Source organism: Lepisosteus oculatus, unplaced genomic scaffold, assembly GCF_040954835.1.
Source record: "Lepisosteus oculatus isolate fLepOcu1 unplaced genomic scaffold, fLepOcu1.hap2 HAP2_SCAFFOLD_93, whole genome shotgun sequence".
Taxonomy (NCBI): domain Eukaryota; kingdom Metazoa; phylum Chordata; class Actinopteri; order Semionotiformes; family Lepisosteidae; genus Lepisosteus; species Lepisosteus oculatus.
This window is the reverse complement of record NW_027168429.1, coordinates 272,234-295,920: the sequence shown is the minus strand read 5'-3', so window position 1 is coordinate 295,920 and position 23,687 is coordinate 272,234. Positions and strand designations below refer to the sequence as shown.

General features: G+C 49.0%; 9 non-coding genes and 1 pseudogene across 9 annotated transcripts; 7 read left to right on the top strand and 3 right to left on the bottom strand.

Annotated features, from left to right (window-relative positions):
• Positions 1 to 712: 712 nt before the first annotated feature.
• Positions 713 to 784, top strand: trnae-uuc (transfer RNA glutamic acid (anticodon UUC)). The gene has a single exon. It is a non-coding gene; the product is annotated as a tRNA-Glu (tRNA).
• A 451-nt stretch (positions 785 to 1,235) lies between these two features.
• On the top strand, positions 1,236 to 1,308 carry trnav-cac (transfer RNA valine (anticodon CAC)). The gene has a single exon. It is a non-coding gene; the product is annotated as a tRNA-Val (tRNA).
• Positions 1,309 to 2,706: 1,398 nt separating this feature from the next.
• Positions 2,707 to 2,779, top strand: trnav-aac (transfer RNA valine (anticodon AAC)). Its single transcript has one exon. It is a non-coding gene; the product is annotated as a tRNA-Val (tRNA).
• A 574-nt stretch (positions 2,780 to 3,353) lies between these two features.
• On the bottom strand, positions 3,354 to 3,425 carry trnah-gug (transfer RNA histidin (anticodon GUG)). The gene has a single exon. It is a non-coding gene; the product is annotated as a tRNA-His (tRNA).
• Positions 3,426 to 3,626: 201 nt separating this feature from the next.
• Positions 3,627 to 3,698, top strand: trnae-uuc (transfer RNA glutamic acid (anticodon UUC)). Its single transcript has one exon. It is a non-coding gene; the product is annotated as a tRNA-Glu (tRNA).
• A 451-nt stretch (positions 3,699 to 4,149) lies between these two features.
• On the top strand, positions 4,150 to 4,222 carry trnav-cac (transfer RNA valine (anticodon CAC)). Its single transcript has one exon. It is a non-coding gene; the product is annotated as a tRNA-Val (tRNA).
• A 634-nt stretch (positions 4,223 to 4,856) lies between these two features.
• trnad-guc (transfer RNA aspartic acid (anticodon GUC)) lies at positions 4,857 to 4,928 on the bottom strand. The gene has a single exon. It is a non-coding gene; the product is annotated as a tRNA-Asp (tRNA).
• Positions 4,929 to 17,566: 12,638 nt separating this feature from the next.
• trnar-ccu (transfer RNA arginine (anticodon CCU)) lies at positions 17,567 to 17,639 on the top strand. The gene has a single exon. It is a non-coding gene; the product is annotated as a tRNA-Arg (tRNA).
• Positions 17,640 to 19,699: 2,060 nt separating this feature from the next.
• trnag-ucc (transfer RNA glycine (anticodon UCC)) lies at positions 19,700 to 19,771 on the bottom strand. Its single transcript has one exon. It is a non-coding gene; the product is annotated as a tRNA-Gly (tRNA).
• A 647-nt stretch (positions 19,772 to 20,418) lies between these two features.
• On the top strand, positions 20,419 to 20,568 carry LOC138236676 (U4 spliceosomal RNA; annotated as a pseudogene).
• The last annotated feature ends 3,119 nt before the right edge of the window (positions 20,569 to 23,687 follow it).

Sequence of the window (23,687 nt, the reverse complement as noted above, 5' to 3'; positions counted from 1 at the left end):
TTTTTCTGTACCTGGAGCCGATCATTTGCAATTGGGCTATCCCGACAGACCAAGACGAGCTCTGTCGGCTCAAAAGCAGCGCAACACCTGCGAGAACAACAGTGAGCCCAAGATCTAACCAAGAATCGACTCCAGAAACAGGGCTTGGCGCATTGTTCCATACTCCGACCACTCTTGGTGTAAACAGGTCCCTCCTGGTCTCTGCATGAAATGCACTTTCCTGCGTTTGCTTTGGTGTAACTGGCTTCCCATGCATGGGCGAATGTGAAGAAGATCCTTAGTAAGTCATTGAAGAAACCCGAGAAGAGGTCGGAGTGGCCTCTGTCGTTCATCAACGATCCAGTCAGGCAGTACTCCTCTGTAAAGCGCCGTTCGTTCACATCGATTGGCTTTTCTTTGCCTTCATTCATGCAAGTAGTAAAAGCAGACGCCCCTATTCTGCCGTGACCCGGATTTGAACCGGGGTTGTTGCGGCCACAACGCAAAGTACTGACCACTATACGATCACGTCGAGTTACCGATACACGCGTGGCAGGGCGGAAAAGGCTGTGCTCTCTTCGTGTGACATAATTCGGGAAAGTCCTGACGTTGCATTTCAACTGAGCCCCAGTATACATCGACCCTTCGACACTCTGAGTGACAACTCTCTTGCGTGTTTTCTCATATTTATGTAGTTTGCTTGCATGATGCCCGGAACAGCAGGGTTGTGCACTCCCATATGGTCTAGCGGTTAGGATTCCTGGTTTTCACCCAGGCGGCCCGGGTTCGAGTCCCGGTATGGGAACGTGTCAATTTTGCCTCCTGCTTTCCAAAAGATCAGCACTGTGTACGAAGGAGCCACATTAAAACTACTCAACGTGCAAAACGTGCGAGAAGAGGGGGCGCTTGTTTCCAGCCGAAACTTCTCGCGTGTGAGACGAGCTGACCATCGCTGCAGGAGGTGGGAGGGTCACTCTGGTAGACAGGGCTGACCTTCGGCAATAGGATTTATACTCTCCAAGATGATATTTGCACTTTCTGGAGAGGCGATTTTCTCCACTTCAGTAGCCCGATTTCGTCGATTGCGTGGAGAGGGCTGTAGAATGTGGCGCCGTCTTTCCTGCTCCGTCCATGACAGGCGTGCTGGTCTCTGGAGAGAGAGCACGGTCCATCAGCGCACCCCAATAAAGGCACTGGAAGCAGCTGAATCGCATTGGCGAAGCTCAGCGCTGGGCCGCTGGGCACATCTGACCACAGTTTCCGTAGTGTAGTGGTTATCACGTTCGCCTCACACGCGAAAGATCCCCGGATCGAAACCGGGCGGAAACAGACCAGACTTCTTCTGTCGCCACGCACAAAAGAGGATTGGGGATTCGCCTAGTGCTGTGATCGAACAGACCCACTCACCTCTTAGTGTGGCGGGATCTGCACAGTGCATGTCGCAGCGCATCCTGCTTTCACTTCAATGCGCGTCCTGATGTACCCCGGTCTCCCGCGTGACAGGTGGGGACAGGTGACAGGTCCTATACTAACGAGGAAGACATCGCTCTCTCCGACCCCCGGCATCGTGTCCCGACCCACCGTGCTGGAAGCCGACTCGTGCTGTGATTCCTTTACGGAGCAGAAATGACAACCGAGGAGCCGAGAGATCATTTCAGCATTTCGCGTCTGAACGGAAAACACAAACGACCAACTCGGAATGACTTGCTTTGGACGCTTTTCAAAGCGTTCTTTGTGCACGATAAACTGCGCCGCCTAGCAGATACAAATGGGTTGTACAACTTTGAAGTAGCAAATGGAAGAGGGCTAAGCCTCCTCTCTTTTAGCCCAGGTTCGGTCTGTCTCCCAGAATCACCAGGGCGCACGCACACACACACACCCGTGCCGTTGAAGTACTCTGCTTCATTTCTGAGGGCAACTCAACATTCACTCCTACCCCGAGTGCAGAAAAGACAGCGTCTGCAGCAACAGCAGCTCAGGTCTCTGCACAGGAGCTAAGCTGCCCCCATCTCCTCTGCTCTGCGGCTCCTACGGAGTGGAGTCCTGCCTGGAGCCGTGTTTGCAGGCGGCGGCTCCCCGCACCCTGTCTGTGCGTCGTGTCCAAGAGCTCCTGGGAGGAAGAGAGAGCCCTCCGACTCGGGGGCTTTTCCACGGTCTGTGTGAGGAGGGGCGGGTGTGTCCAGCACCTTATCGAGCGGAAGCCTGGGGCGGCGGAGAGCTGTGATCGTGCAGACCTTGAGGTGTCACCTCTTTGTCTGCTTTCCCGCCCTCCCTCCGCCCAAGCTCTGCTCCAAAGTAGCCCGGCAACCCCTCACACCTGCACGTGTCACAACCTAAGGTGTGGTCATGAGACACCCATGGGGTGTTGTTCTGTTCTTGCTAATTGTTTCCTGCCCGTCGCAGGCAGGAGTCCATGCGAGGAAGATGCGCTGGACAGAGCTCAGAGGGCGCACCTGGGTGGCTTTCCTTCTGAGTGACGTTCCTGCAACACTCTCCCGCTACTCTTGGTGCGCTCATGCCGCAACACAGGAAGGCTGGAGCAGGTGGCTGTGGGCTCTGTGCACCGCCGAAATAGCTCAGCTGGGAGAGCGTTAGACTGAAGATCTAAAGATCCCGGGTTTCGGTGTTTTGTTTCATCGCGCCCTTTGTTCCTCTCTCCAGCGCCCCCTGCCTAAAGTGACGCGTCCCTTTCTCAGCCCGAAACGCAAGTAGCAACAGTCCCTGCAGGTTTCCGTGGTGTAGCGGCTATCACGTTCGCCTAACACGCGAAAGGTCCCCGGTTCGAGACCGGGCGGAAACAGCCTCATTTTGCACGCTCCTGTACTTCACAGAGGTATTGAGCGACCGGTCATTTGTTCCCAATGTATTTCCGGTGCCTTCATGCACTCTTGTACCAAACGCACGTTCCTTCTGTATGCGGAGCCGATCATTTGCAATTGGGCTGTGCCGACAGATCAGGACGAGCTCTGTCGGCTCAATAGCAGCGCAGGACCTGCAAGAACAACAGAAAGATTAGCATCCAGCGGGGGCTTCTTAGTGAGCCCAAGATCTCATCAAGAATCGGCTCCAGCAACAGGGCTGGGCGCATTGTTCCATTCTCCGACCACTCTCGGTGTAAACAAGTCCCTCCTGGTCTCTGCTTGAATTGCACTTTCCTGCGTTTGCTTTGGTGTAACTGGCTTCCCCTGCATGGGCGAATGTGAAGAAGATCCTTAGTAAGTCATTGAAGAAACCCGAGAAGAGGTCGGAGTGGTCTCTGTCGTTCATCAACGATCCAGTCAGGCAGTACTCCTCTGTAAAGCGCCGTTCGTTCACATCAATTGGCTTTTTTTTGCCTTCATTCGTGCAAGTAGTAAAAGCAGACGCCCCTATTCTGCCGTGACCCGGATTCGAACCGGGGTTGTTGCGGCCACAACGCAAAGTACTGACCACTATACAATCACGGCAAGTTACTGATACACACGTGGCAGGGCGGAAAAGGCTGTGCTCTCTTCGTGTGACATAATTCGGGAAAGTCCTGACGTTGCATTTCAACTGAGCCCCAGTATACATCGACCCTTCGACACTCTGAGTGACAACTCTCTTGCGTGTTTTCTCATATTTATGTAGTTTGCTTGCATGATGCCCGGAACAGCAGGGTGGTGCACTCCCATATGGTCTAGCGGTTAGGATTCCTGGTTTTCACCCAGGCGGCCCGGGTTCGAGTCCCGGTATGGGAACGTGTCAATTTTGCCTCCTGCTTTCCAAAAGATCAGCACTGTGTACGAAGGAGCCGCATTAAAACTACTCAACGTGCAAAACGTGCGAGAAGAGGGGGCGCTTGTTTCCAGCCGAAACTTCTCGCGTGTGAGACGAGCTGACCATCGCTGCAGGAGGTGGGAGGGTCACTCTGGTAGACAGGGCTGACCTTCGGCAATAGGATTTATACTCTCCAAGATGATATTTGCACTTTCTGGAGAGGCGATTTTCTCCACTTCAGTAGCCCGATTTCGTCGATTGCGTGGAGAGGGCTGTAGAATGTGGCGCCGTCTTTCCTGCTCCGTCCATGACAGGCGTGCTGGTCTCTGGAGAGAGAGCACGGTCCATCAGCGCACCCCAATAAAGGCACTGGAAGCAGCTGAATCGCATTGGCGAAGCTCAGCGCTGGGCCGCTGGGCACATCTGACCACAGTTTCCGTAGTGTAGTGGTTATCACGTTCGCCTCACACGCGAAAGATCCCTGGATCGAAACCGGGCGGAAACAGACCAGACTTCTTCTGTCGCCACGCACAAAAGGGGATTGGGGATTCGCCTAGTGCTGTGATCGAACAGACCCACTCACCTCTTAGTGTGGCGGGATCTGCACAGTGCATGTCGCAGCGCATCCTGCTTTCACTTCAATGCGCGTCCTGATGTACCCCGGTCTCCCGCGTGACAGGTGGGGACAGGTGACAGGTCCACGTGACAGGTCCTATACTAACGAGGAAGACATCACTCTCTCCGACCCCCGGCATCGTGTCCCGACCCACCGTGCTGGAAGCCGACTCGTGCTGTGATTCCTTTACGGAGCAGAAATGACAACCGAGGAGCCGAGAGATCATTTCAGCATTTCGCGTCTGAACGGAAAACACAAACGACCAACTCGGAATGATTTGCCTTTGACGCTTATCAAAGCGTTCTTTGTGCATCGAACAGACCCACTCACCTCTTAGTGTGGCGGGATCTGCACAGTGCATGTCGCAGCGCTCCCTGCTTTCACTTCAATGTGCTTCCTGATGTCGAGTCGTGTGCCGTGCGGAGGCTCTGAAAGCGAGAGCAATGAAAAGGTGCACGACGCTGTGTTAGAAAACAGAGAAGTGAAAGGCAGTCCTTTCTCTAAGGAGGTAAAAGAAAAGCTACTCCCCGTCGGGGAATCGAACCCCGGTCTCCCGCGTGACAGGCGGGGATACTTGCCACTATACTAACGAGGAAGACATCACACGCTCCGACCCCCGGCATCGTGTCCCGACCCAGCGTGCTGGAAGGCGACGCGTGCTGTGATTCCTTTACGGAGCAGAAATGACAACCGAGGAGCCGAGAGATCATTTCAGCATTTCGCGTCTGAACGGAAAACACAAACGACCAACTCGGAATGACTTGCCTTTGACGCTTATATACCTCTTAGTGTGGCGGGATCTGCACAGTGCATGTCGCAGCGCTCCCTGCTTTCACTTCAACGTGCTTCCTGATGTCGAGTCGTGTGCCGTGCGGAGGCTCTGAAAGCGAGAGCAATGAAAAGGTGCACGACACTGTGAAATAAACATTAATAAACGCATATATAACGTCGAAAACATATCTAACACTAGGAGTATACAGCACTCTGCACAGTGTACGAAGTAAATTATTTTCGCAGTAATTAATTATATTTACTATATTTATTATACACGTGTAAATTAATTACTGCGAAAATAATTTACTTCGTACACTGTGCAGAGTGCCGTATACTCCTAGTGTTAGATGTGTTTTCGACGTTATATATGCATTTATTAATGTCGTCGATTTTACGGTTGCAATTCGACGTTGATTATACGTCGAGGCGACGTATATATACGTATAGCCGTATTTTCGCCGTGAATATACTGTAACGCAACGGGGGCTCGGGCGGGCGCCCTTGCCGCATCTGGTCGGCCCCATCCCGACTGGAGGCTCGAACCCGGGACTTCCGCGTCTCTCTGCAGCGACCTAGCCCCGTGAGCCAAAGAGAGATCTCTCTACAGCCCAGTAGCTGTGGTCCTGCTATCACAGGGAAGGGCGGTGACGTCACCCGCTCTGGTACGCCGGCTCTTACACACAGTGCTTGTCGGCCGTAAGCGTTACACTCTCCCCCGCTTAAATCGCCGTCCCCGGCGAAGGGCTATCCCACCCCGCTTCTGACACCAATGTAACACAACGGGGGCTCTGGTGTCAGAAGCGGGGTGGGATAGCCCTTCGCCGGGGACGGCGATTTAAGCGGGGGAGAGTGTAACGCTTACGGCCGACAAGCACTGTGTGTAAGAGCCGGCGTACCAGAGCGGGTGACGTCACCGCCCTTCCCTGTGATAGCAGGACCACAGCTACTGGGCTGTAGAGAGATCTCTCTTTGGCTCACGGGGCTAGGTCGCTGCAGAGAGACGCGGAAGTCCCGGGTTCGAGCCCCGGACGGTGCAGGGGCCGACCTAATGCGGCAAGGGCGCCCGCCTGAGCCCCCGTTGCATTACAATACGTATATTCGACGAATCAATGCCCACAGCTTGGCATACAAGGGTTTTGCGGAGGGGTCTTGCCACCTGCCTGAAAAAAAAACAGTAAAATGTTTGAGTGCCTATAGAGTTTCTATTTTTATTTTCTTGAGAAAAGTTGATACCATTTCCTGGAAACCCCGTCCCCCATCAGTGCGCGGTGCCCGGGGAAAAATCTGTAGGGGGGCGTCTGAAATTCTGAGCGGGGGTGATATTTCGGTTGAAACGGAGCTGTACGGTGCAGCTACCCAAATGAAATCTCGCAGCTATGCCATTAATTAGTGCTTTATGATAGAAGATATCGACTAGCAATCTGGTATTTGCGATGAAGTTCAGTTTCACATTTTTCGTCACTCTCACTGGAGAGTATTGCCTGGAGCGAAAAGTACCATAAGCGTTCATTTTTGCAGCTACATGGACGTTCTGAATCGTTAAGAAAAAATGTTGTAAAACCAACAGAAAGCACAGACTGCTATAACTAGTCCTAGTTATATAACGATTTTAAGTATAATGATAAACTACTGCAAGGAATCGGTCCACCTGAGCAAACAGGATCGTAATGTTGACACTCAATAACGACACTGATATGTGCAGTTCCTGGACGGATAGCCCTCCTGCCCATCAAACAGACTGAGTGACTGTTCCTGTCATTTAGTGTTGTCTGACCATTGACAAAGTACAACTATTTTTTTAGGGCGCAAATTAAGTTAGGTAAATCTTTTTGCCCAAAACTGAAGGGGCAACATTCCCCCCTCCCCCCGTGATGCCAGGCCTGTCCCCATCCTATTCCATAATGTCATTATATATAATACCATACAACAGTGACCGATCCTTACTAACTACATGCGTTAAAATTGCACATCAGCTCATAGCAGGGGGCACATAGCCGCGATGTATTATCAATGTTATATTTCAACCATAATATCGACAACATTAATAAACGCATACGTTGAGAAAATATCGAACCCAGCATATTTTCCGGTTATATACCACAATGCATTGCTAGTATTCGTTGGTCACAATTTTGGACACATTTTTCAAACGTAGAAGTTTATCCGCAAATATCTCAGCAATCCTCTTTTGACGAGTAAGTATGAACAATAATAATACTATCTGAATACATACAGATCTTTCTTAATATTATTTTGATTAAAATAGTACGTGAATAAGCAAAAAATGGCACATAAAATAGTGTGAATGGGGAAGATGACACAAAATCGTTTTGCCGTTTCTCTATTCTTATTCTATGTTGTACTTTCAAACTTTGGGTACTCTTTAATTAGGACAGACTTTATTGCTCAACTGCTATGATGCAAGCCAAATTTTATACATTTATTTCAGTTTTGAGCTTAGTAAACCGTTCACTTTTTAGATTATACTAAAGAAGATATTAATCATCATTTATTTGGGAAGTAATATTATATCATTTTCTCCTAGCTGCGGTGCTGAAGTCCCACCCTACATCAACAGAAAAAGAAATAAAGGAGCATGCAATGTGTTACTTGAAGAATGCATATGAAAGACAGGGGGCCAGGAGATCTGGACACTGAAAATAATAGGTTTTTGGTTCTAACTGTTAGGACAATTAGACAGGGTTTGCAAATAGTGGAAAAAAATCATCTTAACTTCCATTGTAATATTTTTTTTTCTTGGAAATATAGAAGTTGTACATTTTAAAATGTATATTTGAATCAAAATGTGGTTTTGAGTTAGTGTGTTAATGTAATTAGTTTTGTGTTTGTCATTACTATACTGTATATTGCCATGTTACCAGAATTTGTAGCTGAAGTTTAAGACTAGTTGTGTTTTTTATGATTATTGCCCATATGTTGATTGTTGATTGATTGTATACAATGTATACTTTGAAATACATATGTTTCAGGTGTGAATGTGTATTTTCAGAATACATTTCTAAATCTAATCATTGGCTTGGTTTACTTGTTTCTACACCTATAAAATCTATCTTTGATGTATAATAGACCTCTACCCATATACGTATAATAGACCTCTAAAGTTATCCGTATAATAGACCTCTAACCATATACGTATAACAGACCTCTAACCATATACGTATAATAGACCTCTAAAGTTAAACGTATAATAGACCTCTAACCATATACGTATAATAGACCTCTAAAGTTATCCGGAACTCCAACCATATATGTATAATAGTCCTCTAAATGTATCCGTATAATAGAACTCCAACCATTTATGTATAATGAACGTCTAAACATAGACGTATAATTGACGTATAACTTTAGACGTATATTAGAATTTCATTCTAGACGAATTGTAGACCACATTTAGACGTATAAGGTATGCGTTTAATAGACGTATATTATACGTCTTTTGCCCACTGGGTGGGCTCCAGATGCACATGGAAGCAATCAAGTGTTTCATCCGAGCTGTTTCAAAGACTGCCCAAGAGCTTTCCTTTCACAGAGGCGCAACGATTAATGATGGGGGTGCACCCTTCAATGCGCCTTACGACTCTAGGGAGTGATTGAGATGATTCGTAGCGTGTGCTCATTTCCCTCTATTCCCCGTGTTGCAGTGGTAGGATGACGTAAATTCCTGCTTCGACACGTAACGGCATTATAATCAAGTGCAGGAGCTGAGGGCTTTTGTTTTGTTTCGTTTTCCATGGCGTTCGTAAGCGCGCAAATCAAAGGCAAGTCCTGCGTCTATCACGAACGTAAATGCTTTTGAAAGTGCAGTGTGGTGCAGCTTGTAAAATCCTTGTCCACATTTGTGGTTTGTTGATGTTTGTTCTGTCTGCCAAAGTTGCATTTTGACATCCGGACGGGGGGACTTTATCATTTGAACGTGAAGCCAGCCTTAAACCCTCTGAGGCGTGTCTGTCTGCCGGCACGTATCTTGTGAAAGGTATTTTTTTTAAACGGAGAGCAACTTTAAAAAGGTATCCGCAGCCACCTCGCAGTCGTGTTTGATTATAGGAGGAATGCGGTGGCGGCGGGCTAGCTTTTGCCGTGGTCGAGTGGTTAAGGCGATGGGCTCGAAATGCGTTGGGGACTCCCCGCGCAGGTTCGAAACCTGCCGACTCCGGCGTCCGCCGCATGTCGCCTTGTGCCTGCGCGGCAGAGGCGAAGTGCCGCTTCTCCTTTCCTGATACTATAACAACGCGAAATCGCTTGGACCCGCTGCCATGGACATCAATTCTTCAGATAACCACACACTTTGCCTTCGCACCTCTGGTGCTCTTCTTATGCCTTTGAAAACCTAATGAATAAAGCTGAAAGAACCGACACGATATGTAGGTGCTGGTAAAGCACGCAGTAAAGAACTGTTAACAGCAAGGGTTTCAGTGGGTTAACTGAGGAGAAGGCGTGATCGCTAATTGTTGACTTTTTATTTGGTGTTAGAAACACTCTTACTGTGCATGACGTGCAACAAATGTAGCCACAGAAATTGCATCACGCTTTCATGTATGCTATTGCAGACACCAACGTTACCTAGATAGAAAACCGAAATAGCCGTGGGTTTGCTTGCTGGTCTGAAGGATCTCTCTTCGAATCTCTATCATTTGTCAATGGAAGTAAAAGGCGCTGCAATCTCATACGTTCAGAATCAAACCCGCAGCTGTTGTTCGACTTTATTTCTTGACTAATTACAACTGAGTGTTGCATGAGCAGTTACATAAACTTGTCTGGTATATTTGAAAACAAGTGCCGTTCTTCAATTAAAACTAACAGTACATTGTCAGGGACATTCAGTTCTATACAAACAAGAGACAGACAAGAGAATATTTCTACCGTTCATGTGGACTACGTGTTGACTTACTGATCGGAATAATTGAAAAGTTCGGGCTCATAGCCGATGCAGTGCGTGCTAATTAGAACAGCAACGCTGAGCTCTCAGCACCGTACTGAGCCCAGGTGTTTTTCTAAAGCTGTCAGGTGCAGTTCATTTACATGAAGGAAATCTCTTACTGGGTACGATTACAATGCAGTAAGTAGCACAGACTACTTAGGGAGTAGCCCGATGCGTTTAAAAACAACCCGAGCCAGGCAGGAGTCGAACTTGCAATCACCTGATCCGTAGTCATACGCGTTATCCATTGCGCCACTGGCCCTGGTGTGACACTGCAGGACTGTAACCCAGTGAGATCAGCACTGCAACTAGTAAAATATTACCCCCGGTTCATTCTTTACCAAAAGTGAGAAACACCTGTTTTCTACATTTTGTCTGACCCCTGGTCACTGTGTAACTCCTCCGGCACCCCCAGCCTGGCAAACATCCCCTCCAGCAGTGCATCGGCCACCGTGGGGGCACTCTGGTCCGGGAGGGCGTAGGCCTCCAGCCACTTCGTAAAGTAATCCATGGCCACCAAGACGTAGCGGTTCCCGGCCTCGGTGCGCTCCATAGGAGCCCCCACCTGGTGTTGTTGGAGGGGGGCCCGAGAGCGCTCGGGGGGACCCTTCTGCGCCACGCACACCGCACACGTTCGGCAGTACCGCTCCACGTCCCGGTGGCAAAGACCCCAATAAAAATGGCCTCGGAGACGCTGCAGGGTTTTTTTACCGCCGAAGTGCCCCACACCCGGCTGGCCGTGCACCGCTCGGAGCACCGCCCCGCGGAGCGACTAAGGCACCACCAGCTGCCACCGTACCTCGCCACTGGAGAGTACCCGCCACCCCCGGCGCAGCACCCCGTCCTTTACCTCCAAGGCCTCCCACAGGGCGCAGAGGGCCTTGACGGACTTCGGGTGCGGGGCGAGCTCCTCTCGCATAGGCCGCACTCCTGCTGCCCTCCAGCGGAGCACCGGCCCCACGTCAGGATCAGCTGCCTGACGCTGCTCCAGGTCTGGCAGGCCCACCCCCAGCGGCCCCTCCCGGGCCGTGGCCGCGGTGCTCACCCCTGCCACGGTGCGGACAGCCTCCTCTCGCTGCTCCCGCCGGGCGCAGTGATGGCAGTCCGCGGCCTCGCAGGGGCGCCGCGAGAGAGCGTCGGCATTGAGATGGCGAGACCCCGCACGGTGCACGACAGTGAAGTCGTACTCCTGCAGGATCTCTATCCATCGCGCCATCTGCCCCTCTGGCTCCTTAAAGTGGAGCAGCCAGGTGAGGGACGCATGGTCGGTCCTCAACCGGAACCGGGTCCCGAACAGGTACGGCCTGAAGTGGTGGACCGCCGCCATCACCGCCAGCAGCTCGCGACGGGTCACGCAGTAGTTCCGCTCAGGCCTAGTCAGAGCCCGACTATAGTAGGCCACTACGCGCTCCCCATCCGGCCCCTCCTGCGCCAACACCGCACCCACCCCCGAGTCACTCGCGTCGGTGTCGAGAACATACGGCAACCGCGGGTCGGGGTAGGCCAGCACGGGGGCCCCCACCAGAGCTTCACGCAACCGGCCGAAGGCAGTCTCACAGCCCGAGTCCCAGTCAAAACGGTGGCCCTTGTCGGTGAGGCGGTGCAGCGGGGCAGCGATGCTGGCAAAGTCCCGGACGAACCTCCGATAGTACGAGGCCAGCCCCAGAAAGCTGCGGAGCTCCGTGACGGTGCGTAGAGTCGGCCAGCCCCTCACTGCAGCGACCTTACCTGGGTCCGTAGCCACCCCTCGTGGTCCAACAACATGTCCCAGGAAGGAGCTCGCACTTGCGGGGGTTGAGCCTCAGGCCAGCACGACGGATGCAGGCCAGCACCGCCTGGAGGTTTGTCAAGGCCTGGTCGAAGCCCCGGGCATGAACCAGCAGATCGTCCAGGTACAGCACACACTGGTTCCGCAGGACAGATACCAGCACTCTCTCCATCAGCCTCTCGAACGTCGCCAGGGCATTGCACAGGCCAAAAGGCATGACAGTAAACTGCCAGAGGCCCTGGCCGATAGAAAAGGCCGTCTTCGGGCGAGCATCGGGAGCAAGCGGTACCTGCCAGTAGCGGAGGTCCAGGGAGCTGAACCAGGTCGACCCAGTGATGTAGTCTAGGGCGTCATCTATCCTCGGCAGGGGGTAGGAATCTTTCCGGGTGACCTCGTTCAGCTTGCGGTAGTTGACGCAGAACCTCCACGAGCCGTCTTTTTTTTTGACCAGTACAGCTGGCGCCGACCACGGGCTCGCGGAGGGCTCAATCACCCCTGCTGCGGCCATCTCCCGGATCTTTTCCTCGGCGGCGGTCCGCTTGGCGTGAATCATGCGTCCAGGTGGGATGCGGATGGGCCGAGCGTCGCCGGTGTTGATCTCGTGTTGGACCAGGGCAGTGCGGATGCAGTCCTCATCTCTCGCCGCAAAGAGGTCTTCGTTCTGGGCGAGTAGCTCCTGGAGCCGCTGCCGCAGGTCCTGATCGAGGCCCTCGCAGCTCCGCTGGTAGAGATCCTCAACGGTGCGCCTCGCTTCCACGCAACGCTCGGCCCCCGCCGCCGCTGCTTTGCCTGGCCCCCCGGCTGACTCGGGAGCAGGATCCGGCACGCTCGCTCCCCGGCTCATTGGCCTGGTCTGCCCCGGCGACTGCCGCCGCCGCCACTGCCTCTTTTTCTCCCAGCTCCGGCAAGCCCGCGTCCCTCGGCCTTCGCCGGGCCTGCCCTCCACCAGGTGCAGTCGCTCCCCCTGCCACACCAACTCCTGCCGGTCCAAGTCCAACCTGGCCCCCACTCGCTGCAGTACGTCCAGCCCCAGAATGCAGTCCTCCTGGATGGGTGCGAGGTAGCAGGGGTGGCGCACCGTCGCTGCACCTAGACGGAAGGCAAGCACCTGATTCCCCCGGACTGCAGCGAGCTGTCCCGTCACGGTCCTCAACCGCAGGCTGGAGGCCTCCCATCCTGGGGGGTTGGTGCCCTCGGTGTCGGGGAAGACGCCCGGCCGGAGTAGGGTTATCGATGAACCGGTGTCGAGTAGGGCCAGGCAGGGTTGGTCCTCGATTTTGCAGTGGAGGTACAGGCCCCGGCTACAGCCGACTCGCCCCACGGTGGCGTGAGGGGCGCCAGTCTTAACAGCGCTCTCCGGAGCGGGGGTTGAGGTGTTCGAGGGGCGGCCTTCCCCACGCTGAGCCGCCCCGTTCCCGTTTCCCGACGCCGATCGAGGAGTGCGAGGTTCGGGTGCCCGGCAGAACCGGGCTCGGTGTCCCCTCTTCCCGCAGCGGTTGCAAATCAGCGTGCGGGGCTGTTCCGCGGGGGTCGCTGCCCGGGCTGGCTCCTCTTCCCCCTCGCTGGATCCCTCTGTCGCACTGCGTCTGCTGGTGCTTCCAGCCACCCCGAACACGGCCTCAGCCCGTGTAGCAAGGGCCAAGGCCTGCTCCAGCGATGTTGGCGCGGCCAGCTGCACGTGGCGCCGCAGCTCCTCGGGTGAGAGGGCCTTGAGAAAGGCCTGGAGAGCCATCTCCCGCTGCGCCTCCCGGGGGAAAGTTGGGTATCCTCGGCGGGCGAGGAACGCGACATCAGCGGCAACCGGGCCCAGTCGCTCTCCTGGTTGGCGCCGCCGCAGGGCCAGCCTCTCCCGCATCAAGTCCGGCGCCTCCTCCACACCGAAGCGCAGCTGGAGAGCCGCCGCCAGCGCCGTGTATTCGCCTCTGTCCTCCTCCGGGACGTCCAAGAGCGCCTGGCAGGCCGCTCCTTCCAGCGCCGCCGCCAGGTGGCCGACCATCTCCGCCTGGCTCCAGCAATTCGTCCGGGCCGCGAGCTGGAACTGCGCCTCGTAGATTTCCCACGGCGCTTCCCCATTGTAGCGACCTGGTCTCACCCGCGCCGATGGGTGTGGGAATTGCTGATCGGCTCCGGCAGGGAGAGTATCCTCTATCTGGGGTGCTCGCTGACCAGGAGTAGCGGCCGGTCGCCCCAATTCTACCGGCGGAACCACTATTGAATAGCCCTGGTAAGGGCTGTGGCCACCTGTCGCACCCAGGAGTTGCTCAGGCTCCCTCTGTGCGCTGCCGATGGGTTTTGCTTCTTCCAGCGTCAAACGGCGCTTAATAGAATCGGGTACTGTCTGCCACAAATTGTCCATTCTGCCCGCTTCTGACACCAATGTAGCGTTTACAGGTTCTTTACAGAACAAGAACGAGTGGAGACGCGATTAATAAACAAGCATTAGCTTTATTCATTTACAACCACACAAAACCAAACACAGGATCTACACACACATGAGGAGACTGACGGAACACGTACACATAGTTAGGGTGGTAATTACCTAACAACACACTACACTTTTACAGGACTACACAGGGCACTAGAATTACTAGGACATTATTTACACAGGTAGGGTCAGCCGCTGGTCATCGTGCTGACCCTCAGACTCTCCCCGGCTACCACTCCCAGCATGCCCAGCGGTACTACGAGCGCCTGGGGGCGCTTCCTCCTCACCACCAGGCGAGGGCATTACAATATCATGATTTATTCAGGATGTGTGGAATCAGCACGTCCCGGAGACAGCTTCCGAAATCGTGAGCATTCTCTGGTGTCGAACTGTGTGTCCAACTGGAGCCTCACTATTTGCATATGTGAGGCTCCAGTTATACATCGAGTGTTACATTAAATGACAAAAATGAAGAGAGTTAAAGCAGCTGGAGAGGTTTTCTTACAACTTTTGAGCTGACACAGTTTTGGAAAATGTTTCCTTCACGCTGCACTGTACCACATAGGCAGCCAAGAGTCTCCAAAACAAAACAGAATGGACAGATAGCAGAAAATTCCCAGTCGTCCTGAAGTTCCCAAAATCCAGCACTGAGCGTAAACAAAGTGTCTAAGTAGCATTGGAATGCTAACCCTAACCCTAGCTGGAGTTTGAGCAGTCCAGCACTGAACGTAAAAAGATGAGTCAAAGTAAAGTCTAATCGGATTAGTTTCCTTAGAGCTGGTTCAGAGTTTGCTCAAGAGTTTACCTTTCACAGATGCGCAAAGAAGAATGTTGGGGGTGCACGCTTCAAGGCGCCTTACAGCTGTAGGGAGTGATTCGAGACGATTCGTGGCGTGTGCTCTTTCCCATATACCGTACGACCCGGGGTGCAGTGCTAGGATGACGTACAATACCGCTTGGGCACGTAACAGCGTTATATGCAAGTGCGGGACGTGAGGGTTTTCGTTTGTTCGTTTTGTTTTGCTCTGCTCTGCTTTGCTTTGTTTTGCTTTCCATCGCGTTGGTAAGAGCGTAAATAAAAAGGCGATTCCTGCGTCTACCACTAATGTAAGAGCTATTTCAAGTGCGGCGTGGTGCGGCTTTTCAAATGCTCAACACGATGACTTCGCATGCACGCGTGCTTTCATGCAGTCGTGTGTGCAACCATGTCCTCTTACGTGCAAACGGGCGTGGTTTCATGTATGCAAAAAACTTTCCTGGGCTCTTCTGAAGCACATAAAATTATTTGGAGATATACCTTTGTCTTGTTTTCCTCTTAGGCTCTAGAATTGATAACTTTTTTTTCATTTTTGGCATTTTTCATCATTTTCCAGAAAGTGGTTGCAAGCCCGATATCATGCAAAGAAACTTCAGGATTCAGGGACCAGTCAATGGATTTTTTTCAAAGTTGGATTTTTGCACTCTGTGGACCAAGAGATGTTGTTCAATAATGTTTTTTTTTTTCAAATTTAAAAATATCATTTTTTCATGGAGCTTTGAAGGGGATGGATTCACCCTCCTTTAGCCAGGACAGAGCTCCAGGAGCCTGGGTAGGATTCTAGCTTTCTCCCCTTGCAGGCACCTGGCACAGAAGACATCATTTTTTTCCTTAAAATCTTTTTTTTTGTGTTCCTTGTTGTTCCAAACTTAATTTTAATCACTTTTAATTAGAGATTTTATTAAAAATAGTGCAAAAAATGACTAATTTCACAAAAAATAATGTAATATAAAACGGATGTTTTTAACTTTATTGTAGTGTTTTAGAAACTAATATGTCTTCAAAAATGGTTGTTTTTCACTCCTAGGAATGAAAGCTGTTGTTATATGATGTTTATTTTCAAATTTTGAAAAATCAAAGGATTCTAGCTTTCTCCCCTTGCAGGCTTCGGACACAGAGAACCTCATGGTTTTCCTAAAAATCATTTTTTTATGTTCCCTGGTGTTCCAAACTTAGTTTTAATCAATTTTAATTTGTTATTATGTTAAAAACAGGGTAATAAATTTCTAATTGGACTATAAATAATGTCATATTGTCTGCTATAAAACTGATGTTTTCAACTCTATTCTAGAATCAACTAATAGAGAATTGAAATTATAAAAGGGCATAAGAAGACATTACCAACAACAACCACAAGATGGAGATATTGTCTAGAGATTACCAACAACGACCACAAGATGGAGATATTGTCCAAAGAGGCAAGAAGGGCAAAGCCGCGATAAGATAAAATCATTTTTTGAAAGAGATTGCTGTCAGAATGCACATCCGTATCCCAGACAGAATCTCTAGTAAAATATGATCATTTGTGAAACAGGCAAATGAGTGTCTGCTACAATATGATTGCTACATATCTGCATTTGTTGGTTTTTAAGGAGTAAGAGTGCAGGGGGCTTAAACCTGCGATCCAGTGTGTTGAAGTATTTCACAACACTACCCCTAGCACATCTGGAAATAAATCCTCATAATGATTATTGCCCTGGAAATGTACCAAAAAATTAGTGAGCATATATATATATATCACTGTGTTGAAGCTAGAGAGACAGAATACCTGCAAACATATCCTAAATACAGTGTTCCTGCACCTTTGATCTCATCCAGAATGTATCGTTTTTTGAAAGGGATTGCTGTCAGAATGCACAACTGAATCCCAAACAGAATCTCTAGTCAAATATGATCATTTGTGAAACAGGCAAATGAGACTCTCAGGTGCCCATTGCTCATTTTCAGAAACATTTATGCAATACTTTCACCATGCGTTGAGCAATAGGGATTAAAGATACCAGAGGTAAGGTTTAAAAGTGATTCTGAGGTGCAACACATCAGCAATACAGCTAGGCATCTGAAATGCGGGGTTTGAGAGCCCTTCAGGGAACACCGTACCCTAAAGTCAGGGAGCTCAGAGGTGACTTGTTCGGCTTTCAAATCATCTCTCCGTGGAAGCGCCGAGATGCAGCTGTTTAAGGCTTAGAAGCAGCTGACTGTTTCACTACCTAGCTGATCACTGTCAGTCAGGGAGCTCAGAGGCGAAAAGCCTGTCTGAGAGACAATTCGCCATCGATCAGTTCAATATGTTCCGTACCAGCTCGGCGCACCTGAGATCATCCTGAGATAGCCGTGTAGCTCAGATGAGTGAGAGCGTGTGTGTGTGTACCACCGTGATTGGATGCCGGTCCTTCTCAGGTCACAGTAAACCTTCTGCTGCCTAACTTCCCTAATTTTGGGGATCCCTTTGAAAAAGCAAAGGAAAACAAAACTGGCTCTTCATCAGCGTGATCGACCCCACCCAGTGTGCCCCAGTGGCCTAATGGATAAGGCACTGGCCTCCTAAGCCAGGGATTGTGGGTTCAAGTCCCATCTGGGGTGCTCCTGTCCCATTTTGAGCGTACAAATGTCCTTGCAATTTGCAAAGCTGCAACCCCACCTTACTCAGTGAGCGTCTCTGCTTTTCTCTCACATAGAGTTGGGAGAAAAACTTTTGTAAACAGCCCTTTGGAATGATGTGGATTTCTGCATGAATGGCTCCTAACATGTGATCTTATCTTTATCTAAGTCATAATAATTAATAAAGAGAGTCTGATTTAACAAACAACACACGCCCAACATTTGACATTGCTGTTTCTTTATTGACCAAATGGTTTAAACAATCAAGGTCATTGATGGAAAAAGTACGTGAACCCTTATATTAAGGAGCTAGTGGAACCTCCTTTATGACAAAAACCTCAACCCCCACTTTCTGTAGCGGCTGGTCAGACCTGAGCAGCGGTTAGGAGGTATTTTGGCCTATTCGTCTATGCAAAACTGTTTCAGTTCATGTATATTTTTGGGATGTCTTGTGCTGAACGGCCTGCTTCAGATCACGCCACAGCACTGCAATGGGATTGGGGTCAGGACTCTTACTTGGCCATCCCAAAATACGGAATTTCTTCTGTTTCAGCCACTCTGTTGTTGATGTACTCCTTTGTTTTTGTCATGTTGCATGACCCAGCGTCTTTCGAGTTTTAGATCACAGGCAGACACCCTGACATTCTGCTGTAGAATTTCCTGATACATCTTGGAATTCATCGGTCCCTCGATGATTGCAAGCCGTACAGCTTCCGCCATGCTTCCCAGGTGGGATGAGGTTTTGGAGTTGGTATGCAGTGTTTTGTTATCTCCAAACATAACGCTGTGCACATTTACCAACAAGTTCAACTTTTGTCACATCTGTCCACAGAACATTGTTCCAGGAGTTGCTGTGGGACATCCATGTGGTCTTTAGCAAACTTGAGAGGGGCAGTGGTGGGTTTTTTTTGGGGGAGAGCAGTGGTTTCCTCCGTGGTGACCTCGCATGATCACCACTCCTGTTCAGATTTCTTCTTATGGTGGACTCATGAACACAGACGTAAGACAAAGTCAACCACCTGTTCGCTAGATCCCATCCCCACTCAGCTAGTCAAAGATTCCCCTCAAAGGACTGGCAGGACCTATAATTAGTATGATGAATGCATCGCTTGCGTCAGGTGTTGTACCTGATCAATTTAAGGTAGCGGTTGTTAGACCGCTCCTTAAGAAGTCAAATTTGGATCCACAAGTTCTTAACAACTACAGGCCTGTCTCAAAGGCCCCATTTCAATCTAAAAGTCTTGAGAGAATAGTTGTTGCCCAACGTCAATCGTATCTGGATTCAAATAATATTCTTGAGAAATTTCAGTCTGGTTTCTGAAACTGCATTAACAAGAGTCGTAAATGATATTCTCTTAGCTACTGATGTGGGGAATGCAATAGTGCTAGGTTGCAACAGTGCTAGGAATGCAAATGTTAGGTTGCGCTTCTTCATGCTGCATCGTCGGCATGAGTGGAGCTTTTTAAACGTCTGTACTTACTGCGCCCCATAAGAAATCGTTTGTCCCCGTTCAAAAGAGATTGTGCGATGTCCTGCAGCGTTCGCAAAGCAAACCTTTGACAGTTTGAAAAGAGGAATTTATTCTGCTTCCTGTGCGTGCAGTAGTTTCAAAGTTGAACGCCTTTACACGATCTGCTGCAGTTTTCAGTGGGCGGGCTTTGTCAAATGGCTTGGTAAAACGCACTGTGTTTCGGCTCTGGAAACATCATGAGCAGTGTCCTGCATTTTTTCTGTGTATAGCTGTCTTTTAACGCATACAGAATTCATTCGAAATCATTGATTTCTCCAATTAACAAGGGTCCCTTTTTGAACCTGCGAGAAGCATTCTTTCAATGTAACAGATTTACTCCGGGGAAAGGCAGCATGACATTGAGAGTAGCTCAAGCTTTCAGCACCCGTATCGGACTGCGTGTATGCAGACACCGCTCAGAATCCCCTGTAAGATTCTCCTTCAATTCCGTTTTGCAGTGCTTTAGCTCTTTCAAAAGGCTTCGCTAGTCACAATCCAAGGCTCGTGACAGCATTTGAAAACACTCACCACTGCGTTGGCCAGGAATCAAACCCGGGTCAACTGCTTGGAAGGCAGCTATGCTCACCACTATACCACCAACGCATGCCAACCGGAGCCCTGCAGGACACCACCAGAGAATGCTCACGATTTCGGAAGCTGTCTCTGGGACGTGCTGATTCCACACATCCTGAATAAATCATGATATTGTTAGTTGCTGTAGCTAGACGTTCAAATGAGTTTCATGGCCAGATGGACTGTTTCCTCCAGCGGTATAGTATTGCAGTGAGACAGCACGATGCCTGCAAGACTATGTCACGCTAAACGCCACAGATTGTGTTTGTCCGTTCGTGTCAGTCGTCCTGCAGCCACGGGAAGTGGGACACAAACATGCTGCAATGCTTTCAAGACGTTAGGATTTGTTTGTGCAACATCCGAGAAGAGTACTTGTGGCTTGAATGTGAACTGTACGTGCCCGTCCCCTTTCCTCTGTACTGCAGTTCCTCCCGGCATGCCCTTCGTCATTGTTCTGTCATCTTGTATTTAAAGGGTTGTATTTCTGCTGCTGAAAATAAGCAACGGTTTTCTCACAACGGCCTTTGTTCCCGACGGAGCCCTTGTCTGTCATGAAATTCTTCAAAACCTCAAGCTAGAAGAAGAAGACGACAAATATGAAGCGTTACAGCAACGACATGCCATGAGACGATTGATAACGATTTCCATAGGATCCCCGCGGTTGCCTGGCAACCGTCAGCTTTGCGCAGTGGCAGTATCGTAGCCTGTGAGGTTTAGCCGAGGCGCGATTATTGCTAGTTGAAAGCTTTTCCCAATACCCCGGTATTCTCGTACATTCTCGAAGAGGTCAAAGGTGCAGGAACACTGTATTTAGGATGTGCTTGCACTTATTCTGTGTCTCTAGCTTCAACACAGCGATATATATATATATATGCTCACTGATTTTTTGGTACATGCCCAGGGCAATAATCATTATGAGGATTTATTTCCAGATGTGCTAGGGGTAGTGTTGTGAAATACTTCAACACACTGGATCGCAGGTTTAAGCCCCCTGCACTCTTACTCCTTAAAAACCAACAAATGCAGATATGTAGCAATCATATTGTAGCAGACACTTATTTGCCTGTGTCACAAATGATCATATTTTACTACGACGGCACCGAAATTCTTTGGCGCGCCTTCTCTTTAAAGCACTGGCCAAATATGAAGACAGTACGTACAGTTATAATTCAAACGGAATTAAAAACTACACATCCCAGTTACCATGGTGGTGCTTGTGATCATTGCGTTTAACCAACGAAACAGGGCGAAAAATCAGTCTCATGACTTTGGGGCAGAGTTTCGAAAGCTTAACCTATCAGCAACAAAGCGAAATTTACATGATAAGCTACCTCAAACTGTCAGTTACACAACTGTGTATGTCGCTTAAGCCACTCCTATTTGGCATTTTAGTTATGGAGGCGAGAAGATGCCCCCCCCCTCTCTGGGTGTCTGATTTGCCGCCATGTTTAACCGTCCGTGTCCGAATCGCAGTAGCTACGCGTACGAAATAAAGTTCATCCCAGCTACAAAACATATATATTTTTGTGGTAAGAGGGCGCAAAACATCAGTATTTACTGCTATTTATTACTGTACGATTTATAGTTGAAATCTGAGCCTAGATATAAAGTTAGATATAAAGTTAAAATCTCGACAAAGCAATGTAGGAAATACAGAGAAAATAAATCCTTTCTGACATCTAAAATCAGTTTCGATCAAGGTCTCTAAAACGAACAAGAAAAAGAGGATTTTCGGAGGGCAATTACGCTGTGTTTATATAGAATAAGCGATTTATGAGCAATCTAATTTCTTGTTCGTTTAAAACAGTGAAATGTCAGCTGCAAAAGATCGCACCAGAAACAGCACTCTCTCTGCCTGTCATAGACGTTCAGGAAAGGCTGAATGAAGTCATGTCAAGTACAATAATTCGGAGATCAATAATAACAGTTGTAGGACAGTATACAGTGCCTTGCGAAAGTATTCGGCCCCCTTGAACTTTTCAACCTTTTGCCACATTTCAGGCTTCAAACATAAAGATATAAATTTTTTATTTTATGTGAAGAATCACCAACAAGTGGGACACAATTGTGAAGTGGAACGAAATCTATTGGATTTTTGAAACTTTTTTAACTAATAAAAAAATGAAAAGTGGGGCGTGCAAAATTATTCGGCCCCCTTGCGTTAATACTTTGTAGAGCCACCTTTTGCTGCGATTACAGCTGCAAGTCGCTTGGGGTATGTCTATCAGTTTTGCACATCGAGAGACTGAAATTCTTGCCCATTCTTCCTTGCAAAACAGCTCGAGCTCAGTGAGGTTGGATGGAGAGCGTTTGTGAACAGCAGTTTTCAGCTCTTTCCACAGATTCTCGATTGGATTCAGGTCTGGACTTTGACTTGGCCATTCAAACACCTGGATAAGTTTATTTGTGAACCATTCCTTTGTAGATTTTGCTGTATGTTTGGGATCATTGTCTTGTTGGAAGATAAATCTCCGTCCCAGTTTCAGGTCTTTTGCAGACTCCAACAGGTTTTCATCCAGAATGGTCCTGTATTTGGCTGCATCCATCTTCCCCTCAATTTTAACCATCTTCCCTGTCCCTGCTGAAGAAAAGCAGGCCCAAACCATGATGCTGCCACCACCATGTTTGACAGTGGGGATGGTGTGTTGAGGGTGATGAGCTGTGTTGCTTTTACGCCAAACATATCGTTTTGCATTGTGGGCAAAAAGTTCGATTTTGGTTTCATCTGACCAGAGCACCTTCTTCCACATGTTTGGGGTGTCTCCCAGGTGGCTTGTGGCAAACTTTAGACGAGACTTTTTATGGATATCTTTGAGAAATGGCTTTCTTCTTGCCACTCTTCCATAAAGGCCAGATTTGTGCAGTGTAAGACTGATTGTTGTCCTATGGACAGACTCTCCCACCTCAGCTGTAGTTCTCTGCAGTTCATCCAGAGTGATCATGGGCCTCTTGGCTGCATCTCTGATCAGTCTTCTCCTTGTCTGAGCTGAAAGTTTAGAGGGACGGCCAGGTCTTGGTAGATTTGCAGTGGTCTGATACTCCTTCCATTTCAAGATGATCGCTTGCACAGTGCTCCTTGGGATGTTTGAAGCTTGGGAAATCTTTTTGTATCCAAATCCGGCTTTAAACTTCTCCACAACAGTATTACGGACCTGCCTGGTGTGTTCCTTGGTCTTCATGATGCTCTCTGCGCTTTCAACAGAACCTTGAGACTATCACAGAGCAGGTGCATTTATACAGAGACTTGATTACACACAGGTGGATTCTATTTATCACCATCAGTCATTTAGGACAACATTGGATCATTCAGAGATCCTCGCTGAACTTCTGGAGTGAGTTTGCTGCACTGAAAGTAAAGGGGCCGAATAATTTTGCACGCCCCACTTTTCATTTTTTTATTAGTTAAAAAAGTTTCAAAAATCCAATAGATTTCGTTCCACTTCACAATTGTGTCCCACTTGTTGGTGATTCTTCACATAAAATAAAAAATTTATATCTTTATGTTTGAAGCCTGAAATGTGGCAAAAGGTTGAAAAGTTCAAGGGGGCCGAATACTTTCGCAAGGCACTGTATAAGGAGGATAAGGATTTTGAAGTTGACTCGAAATCTGATAGGTAACCAGTGCAAGGACTTGAAAACAGGTGTAATGCATCCCTGATAGGATTCTTGCTGTCATATTCTGAACATATTGAAGATTGCTCAGTGTGGATTTAATTTCCCCAGTGAACAGGATGTGCATTTATTAATTCTAGAAAAAAAAGCCTTTCTTGATTTCTCTAGTTCTTAGTTTCTCTAGTTCCCTTTAAAATAAACTATTATTCCACAATGCAGAGAATTACATGGCCAGTATTTACACATGATATTTGTGATTTAAAGAAATTAACACAAGCAGCTTTTGGAGATTTAAGTGTTGGCTGAGTTATTGCAGGATAAAAGACTAGAGATG